At 41.2% G+C, this 8,265-nt stretch overlaps 1 protein-coding gene across 7 annotated transcripts in view; it reads right to left on the reverse strand.

Moving 5' to 3' along the window:
* Window positions 1–2,912, reverse strand: part of TMEM200A (transmembrane protein 200A) — a 47,064-nt gene extending 44,152 nt beyond the window's left edge. For 2 of the 7 annotated variants that reach the window (XM_039324479.1, XM_039324485.1), the window contains exons 1-2: window positions 2,182–2,911; window positions 1,354–1,576 (exon numbers count right to left, since the gene is read on the reverse strand). The gene's annotated coding sequence lies outside the window, so the exon portion shown is untranslated. Of the gene's footprint in view, window positions 1–1,353; window positions 1,577–2,181 lie in introns of all 7 variants that reach the window. The other 5 variants (XM_039324495.1, XM_039324523.1, XM_039324505.1 and 2 more) reach the window with 4 other exon arrangements.
* Window positions 2,913–8,265: the final 5,353 nt, after the last annotated feature.

Below are 8,265 nucleotides of genomic sequence, written 5' to 3' on the forward strand. Positions count from 1 at the left end.
TTATACACTTACAAATATGTTGCTTGAAAAGAAAAGTTAGTGGCAATGTAGACATTAAAATGCTTTTATTTAGGAATAAAATGAAGAAGTATTGCTAAATTATTCAACTATTCATGCTTCTATTTAATTACAATATAGCTTTTCTCTCTCTTTTTAAGTAGATTTTCTTCAATTATCAAAGTGGAAACACTTCTATTATTCAACACATTTACATGTTGTCTGCCAAAGCTGGAATATTAGAGCATGTTCCAGTTTCAACAAACAAAATAACATATCAAGTAATAAAATTTTAAAGAGAAACTACAAGAAAATTCCAAGCTACTTAAAGTTTTTTCCCCCTTTGTTTTATACAAAATGGAATCCTCCACATTGGCAGTGGCCATAAATAGTAAAGTAAATGGGATTTCAATAGCCCTAAGGAGACAATGGCAAACTACTTCTGAAAAACCTTGCCAAAAAAATTGCAAGGATTTATTCAAGCCATCTTAAAGAATTGGACACGATTTAACAGAAAAAAACCCCTGTGTGAAACACTCAAGCTATTATGACTAAAATACATGTCTTCAGTATTACCTAGATTTGAACTGAGAATTTTTTTAAAAAAACTAGTTTTACAGAAAGACCTGAACTAAATAGTAAGGGTTAGATCCTGACATTTCTCTAATTAGGTGCAGAATGTCTGAAAACTTCAATTTATTCAGAATTTTACCATCCAAGGTTTCATGTTTAGTTTTCTAGGAACTTCAATTTGCAATCTTCCCCAACTGAGTATCCACCCCTTTGGAAGCACTGGATACAACTTCCATCATTTTCAGCCAGCTTAGCCATAGAGGTAGTCCTTGATTTACAACCACAATTGGGAACTAGAACTTCTGTCCCTAAGTGATGTAATTTTTAAATGAGTCATCACACAACCATGACCAATACTGTGACCTTCTTGCCAAGCTGTTAAGCAAATCACATGGTTGTTAAATGAATTCAGCTTCTGCCATTGCCTTTCCTTTATCTCACTGGGAAGGTTGCAGATGACCATCACTTGGCCCGAGGACACTGTAACCATTATAAATACTGGACACCAAGTACCTGATCATGTGATTGCAGGGATCCTGAGATGGTTGTTAAGAGTGAGGAGCAGTCATAAGTCACTTTTGTCAGCACCATCGTAACTCTGAATGGTTGCTAAATGAATGGTCATAAGTCAAGGACTATCTGTATTAGTGGATAATGACAGAAGTTTAGAGGTACTATATTTTAGGAAATCTGTTCTATAACTTAAGGGTTAAATCACACAAATCAGAAAATTCTGTCACCTCCCACAAATACTACACTTAACAAACTTTTTTTTATGCTCACCTTTACTTCTACAGAATGATTGAGCAGAAATACGTTCAAATTTAGGGTCCATTTAAAGTCTTAGCAGGTCATATGAATATGATAATCTGTTTTGCAACCAGGCTAGTTTAAAACTCCGTTGAGACCACAATCCTAGTGCCATTTAGGATGAATTGAAACGCCTCATCACCACGTCTGTCAACCAAGGGAAAAGTAGTGTTGCTCACTCTTGGTCCTTCTTTGGCTGTAAGAAAGCCAGAACCAAACAACTGTTGGTTGTATGCATATGCGCACAAATGACCCAGCGTCCCGCTAAAAGCTAAATATAAAGAGCAAAAAAAAACCCAACCCTTTTTAAACGCCCAGAGAGGGCGAGAGAAACGTTGAAACTACCCAGGGAGTCATCCCACCCAGCGCCTCTTCCCATTTCCATGCCTTTAAAGCGGTTTTGGCTAGGAATGGACTCCGAACGGAAGAATTCGCGAATGTTGCCAGTCAAACAAAAGAGGGTGTAGCAGCTGCAGAAGACGGGCGGACCCGAAGGAGACCAAGCGGCTCCATCGAAAAGGCGGGAGCGCCCTATTTTGAGAAATGCAGCCCTCGATCCTTTAGCCTGCCCGCCCCCCTCCCTCTTCCGCGAGCCTTTCGGCTCTTCCCGGGACCCGGATCTGGGAACGGAGGAAGGAGAACAAAGAGTTATTCCTCCACGCCGGAGGGAATCCCTAAGACGCCGGCGGCGCCTGCCCTACTTCACACGAGGCACGGGCATTTCCTCAGCCACAGAACGGCAGCCAAGAGAGGCGTCCTTCGCCCCCACCCCCGCCCCTCCCTGCTTCGTTTGGCATTTACCTGGCGGGAGCCACCGCTTGGGGCTCTTCGAAGGCTCCTCCGCGCCCGCCTCGGCTTCACGCAAGCGACGGCTCGGAGGCAGCCAGACCCGTGTCGCTTCTCTTGTTTCTTCCCTTCCCCCTCCTCATCTTCAGAATTGCTCAGGCAGGGAAGAGAAGGGAAGGAAGGGGGAGGAAGCAAGAAAAAGGGCGCGCGTGGCGCGAGACGGAGCCCCGAAACGCCCCGTCAGGTTTGACAGAACCGGCGAACCGGGGCGTTTGTTCGGGACTTCCTGGGAAGTCCTTTGCCTCGCCAGGCCGCTCCTGTTCCTCTCTCCTTAAGCCGGCCAGATGTGGCGGTCGCCTCGGTGGGAGAAGCAGAGGTGGCATTGGTGGGAGTCTCTTTCCGAGGGGCGGGGCCAGCCTGTCCCTCCTCGGTGGCGGCGGGCGATGGGAGGCGTCACTCAACGGAGAGGCGAGGAGGAGGACGACGACGAAAGCGGTTCCGAAAGTTTTCAGCGCTCGGTTGATCGAGGGGAAGCGCGGGCGGGCCCGCGCCGCTCCCGCGCTCTGACCGCAGGAGAGCCTTTTCCCCGCCCAGGCTATAAGCCCGCTCGTGAGGCAGCCGCGGGCGCTAGGAGCAGCCCAGGTGTGCAACAACTGAGCCTCCCGTCTCTGTCACCTGTGCATTTAAGGCAGATGTCTGAACTGGGATACCGAAAAAGGAATTGTTTCCAAGCAGTAAACTTTACTTGCTACCTACATGCACTTTTGTGTGTGTGTTTGTGTGTGTGTGTGCGCGCGCGCGCGCGTGTGCGTAATGTTATTGTTGGCAGCAACAAAGAACTTCCAATTGGTACAGACGAACTTTTCCTTTAATGTCGTGCTCGTTATTGCAGACTAACGCCCACAATTTTTTGGCTAATGCTTAACCCGTTCCTCGCTTTTTTTTCCTCAAGCATTTGGGGGGGGGGGTACCATTGTGGGTGTGATTCACCTGTTAGGGAGAAGTGTACTTGGGAGACCGACAGGCGAATGTAGTGGGAGATCCTCTTGCTTGATCTCCTGTTAATCAAATGGGAGATGCATCGCAGTCAGACTTAAGCTCTGTATCTTTAAGGTAGCCCCAGGCAGGAAAGAGCAAAATAGGAGAATCCAGTTAGTAATTTAAGAAAAGGAGGGAGTAGGAAGAGAAAAAGCAGGTCAGCTCTTTCCCATGGGGCAAAATATATTACAGTGGTGGTAACTGGTTATTTCCAGAAAAACAAAATGTCACCTAGGTATTGAAACCACATTCCATGTTGAAAACTTGGTTTTACACTCTGCTTCACACTATGATCTTTTTGCCCTATCCTGGAATTCAGTTAGTGATGGATCAAGGGCCAACCAGTTAGTGATGGGTCAAGGGTGGCTTCAGGTTCCCTCAACAAGGCATTTGATAACAGATATTGTGCAGAGTGTTTCACAATGAAGAACTCTTCTTCTTGTGCCATATCTGTTATCGGACATTGGTGATCATGTTGGCCATCCTGTTTTTATCAGCAGCCGCACGAAAAAGTGCTGCTGAGTTTTGTCCAAACCAGTCCCTTAGATTTTGAAGCCATGATGTTCTTCTTCTGCCTGAACCTCATTTACCTTTAATCTTTCCCTGGAGGATTAAAGGGAGTATCCCGTATTTTTCTGGGTGTTGCATCACATGTCTGAAATATTCTAATTTTTGTTTTTTAATTGTTTTGATGATTTCCCTTGGCTTTCCCAGGCAGCTTATCACTTCCTCATTTCTGATCTTTTCAACCCAGCTTATAGATAACAGCCACCTCTAAATCCACATTTCAAATGCTTCTAGTCTCTTCAGGTGGCCTTCTGTCAGAGACCAACTCTCTACTCCATAGAGCAGGATAGAAAAAATATAGCATCTGACAAGCCTGATTTTCAGTCTTAGGCTTATGTCGTGACTGCAGAAGACCTTTTTCATTTTGAAGAATGCTGTTCAAGCTTTTTCTATTCTTGTCTTTACTTCAATGGTCATGTCCCAGCTTTCATGTAAGTTGGAACCGAGGTGTGTGATCTTTTCAACTTTTTCTAATGGTATTCCTTCTGAATTTATTGGTGGTAAATTAATGGGTTGTTTGCTGACAACCATGATCTTGTTTTTTCAGGTGTTAAGCTTCAAGTCGTATTTTTCAGATATTTCTGTGACTCTGTTGATAAGGAGTTGAAGGTCTTCATGCTTACTGGCAAGCAGAACTGTATCGTTAGCATATCTTAAGTTGTTGATCCAAACACTGTTTACTTTGATGCCAGCATCGATGTTCTCCAGTGCCTCGTTGAAGATTGACTCAGAGTAGATATTGAACAACAGTGGAGAACTCACCTCAGCCATTCCAGTAAGTGGGTGGGGGGTGCTTTGTACTCGCACTGCATAGGAGTCTTTTAGCACTTCTAATCAGTTCTTAGGTGGCCAGACAGAAACAATTTCTTCAGGCTTTGGAATCTGTTGGAAGACATTCCAAATTAAGAAATGTGGCCACTTCACTTTCAAGAGGCAGAAAGAAGAGTATTTTCTAAAGCAGAGATCCCCAATCTTTTGAGCACCAGGGACCAGTTCTGTGGAGAGAGGTTTTTCTGCAGACCGGAGGGAGCATGGTTTCATGTACGGGGCTTTGCTTGTTTGCACTGACCGGTTTCTGGCATGCCGTGACCCAATGCCTTCACAGACTGGGGGTTGGGGACCCCTGTTCTAAAGGAGCTTTGAAAGGAAGCTTAGTATATATTTTCATGGAAGTAAAACACCCTTTCAAAGGTTTATGCTATCTTGCACAAAGTCAGTGCTACTGGTTGCTCTCTAAGAAGCGTGTATATGTTAAAGGTGGTCAGAATTTGATAGTTGGGAAAGAGCATCAATAATCAGATCTGCATTGCTCAGGTCTCAGCCAAAAACTTTAATACTGTGACATCTAGCGTCTTCATGGAATGTGAGCAGCCATTTATGAGGGAATAACCAATCAAAAGAGCTGTTAAAACTAAGGAATCAATCCCAGTTAGGCTTGTTATGAAAGAAGAAACACTGCCTGGACAATTTCATGTCAGTGGGAATGTTTCCAAATTATTTGAATCATATACATAAAAATCTTCTGGAAGAAGCATTGGCCAACGAAACAAAACAAAATAAAACAAAAAGATTCCTGGGAAAGGACTGAAGGCTAATTTGAGAGAGAGCAAACGAGATTTAGTGAGTTTGGAGGAAGGAAGAATCCTAAACTGAAGAATCTCAGGATCATAAAGTTTTATTTTAGATAGGCAGATCTCCAGAAAATGTCAGAAGATATGTTTTTTTTAAAAAACTGCAGTTATTCTAAGTACTGTATGGGGAATATGATTTATCTGTAATTTTACTTTAGAAATATATGCCTTGTTATAAACTTTGACATAAAAATACTTTATGATTTGGAAAAGATTGTGTTATGTCAAGTTATCTGAGATAACAAGATAACAAGATGTCAGTGTAATATTGAATCATATACCAAAAATGTGTAACTGGTTAATATATGAAGAATATTGACTTTATTAAGCATGAAGTATAGCAATAAAGATTGAGAGAAAACAGCTTTACTCCCAAGTGACAATCATGGAGTAGAATAAGAGTAGAGTAGAGTAGAGTAGAGTAGAATAGAATAGAATAGAATAGAATAGAATAGAATAGAATAGAATAATAAAGTTGGAAGGGAACTTGGAGGTTTTCTAGTCCAACCCCCTGCTCAGGCAGGAAACCCTACACCATTTCGGACAAATGGCTGTCCAGTCTTTTCTTAAAAACTTCCAGTGTTGGAGCATTTACTGCTTCTGGAGGCAAGCTGTTCCACTGATTAATTGTTCTCACTGTCAGGAAGTTTCTCCTTAGTTCTAGGTTGCTTCTCTCCTTGATTAGTTTCCACCCGTTGCTTCTTGTCCTGCCTTCAGGTGCTTTGGAGAATAGCTTGACTCCCTCTTCTTTGTGGCAGCCCCTGAGATATTGGAACACTGCTGTCATGTCACTCCTAGTCCTTCTCTTCATTAAACTAGACATACCCAATATACTTTTAAATTCTATATATTTTTGCTTTTTTATTGTATTTTTCTTCCTTTTATTTCTGTATAACAAAATATTTTTAAGGCCATAGGAAGATCCATTCCAAGAGAGTTTGATGGTGTACATAAAAAACTAGTTAAGTATTTTCACTAATTATAAAACCTAATATTTAAAATAGATCATAAAAGAGATGTTTTAATATACATCGTAATTTGTGAATTTCTCAGACTTCTGGATCTGAATCTTCAGATGTCTATATTCTTGGAGGGGCTCAGCAAGGTCTCAATATAGGACTGACAAGGATAATTGGTGAGTGGGTTCCTGGGAGCTGACTTCATCCTTTGTTAAAAAAAATATTTGTTTATTAAAAAAAATTACAAAATACTCCATAGACTATCAAAAAAGAAAAAGCAGAAAAAAGAGAATAGAATAAGAAAGTAAAAAGAGAAAAGTACAGAAAAAAGGAAGACAAAGAAATAGAAAAAAGCTTCCAATTCCTTTGCAGCAAATTTAAGTTGAATTACAAAATTATCTCTTACTCTATGATTACAAAAGAAAATTCGTTTTCTATTATCCAGCGTTTTTTTCTAATCATAAAAACCACAAATCCTAAGTGCATTTTTTCCATTTTATGCAAAAAATCTCTAAGGTGTTTCCAGTCAGCCATATATGTAGATATTATTTTCATTCTAAGCAACAAAATTAATTTGGCCATCTCTGCAAGTTCTGCCATCTTCACCAGCCATTCCTCCTTGTGAGCGTTATTGAACCTTTCCACCTTTCTCTTTAAGGGAGCCTGGAATTGCTATCGTACGTCTTGCCAGTTGTTAAGCAGGTCGTCGTGTGACTGATTTTACAATTTTTTTCGTGATGGTCGATCCACTGTAGTCATTAAGTGAATCTGTGGTTGTTAAGCAAGTACTGTGGTCATTAAATGAACCCATTGTCTGCAAAGGGTCTTTTTCACTGGAAACTAGTAGATATGGGAGGGGCACTTAAGAAATATGAAATATAAATGTCAGTTTTTAGCAAACCCCTCCCCTCAAAACATTGCATAGTGCAGTCATGTGACTGTGGGAGGTTGCAAATGGCCATAAATGTGGGCTGGTTACCAAGCATCACAAATGCGATCATGTGACTGCAAGGGGGGGCAGGGTTTCCTCTGACCATTGAATCCGGGTTGTAACTATCTTTTTTTGGTCCATCATAACAGAATGCCCATTAAGCGACCAGTCATAAATAAAGGACTACTAGTATGTCTCATTTCTTTATTCTGTATATAAACTATTCTAAGGGTTAATGAGTGTGCTTGTGTGTGTGTGTGTGTGTGTGTGTGTGTGTGTGTGTGCAGAAGGCCAATATGTTTGTGATAGCAACTGCATCTTTGTGTGGCTGCATAGCACTCAGGGCGTATTATAAACCATTCATAGTGATCTTATTGCTACTTAACAGCTGCTCTGGGTACATAATCCTTCCCTGCTGTGGTAATAAAAGCCTAGCACATATCTTTGTTGACTCAGGAAGCAAATAACTTGTTCAAATAACAGGAAGCCAATGATCATGTTCAAATATCAAGAGCACATGTGGGCTTCTATAATAGGAGATGTTATGCATTTCTTTCTTTTCAGTTATGTCTATTAGTAGCAGAAATATTTACAGCGATTGCCATCCATTTAGTGTATATTGAGGTAGAATCCCAATTTTTAAAATTTACCCTGTGAATGACTTGGCAGTATGGATCACTCTCTTCAGCAGGATGGGGAAGTCATCTTAATTCAGCCCTTCAACAAATAGTGTTTTCCAAAACTTTAGTAATAATGAACAATCGTGGCCATAGATGGCAATAAATATACAGAAAAAAAGCAGTGTAGGAAAAGATGAGAATCTTTTGGATTTTTAGTTTAGGGGGGAAAAAAACCAGTAACGATTTTTCATGGGCTCATCGGTTGCTTTTTGATTATCCTTGATTTTGGCACATGTCTTCTCCAATATGAAAATTCAAATACTATTTCTACGCTCCCTGAAAGACAAACTAGT

Source organism: Crotalus tigris, unplaced genomic scaffold (genome assembly GCF_016545835.1).
Source record: "Crotalus tigris isolate CLP2741 ecotype Arizona unplaced genomic scaffold, ASM1654583v1 scf7180000017611.44802233496:7321179, whole genome shotgun sequence".
Taxonomy (NCBI): Eukaryota; Metazoa; Chordata; class Lepidosauria; order Squamata; family Viperidae; genus Crotalus; species Crotalus tigris.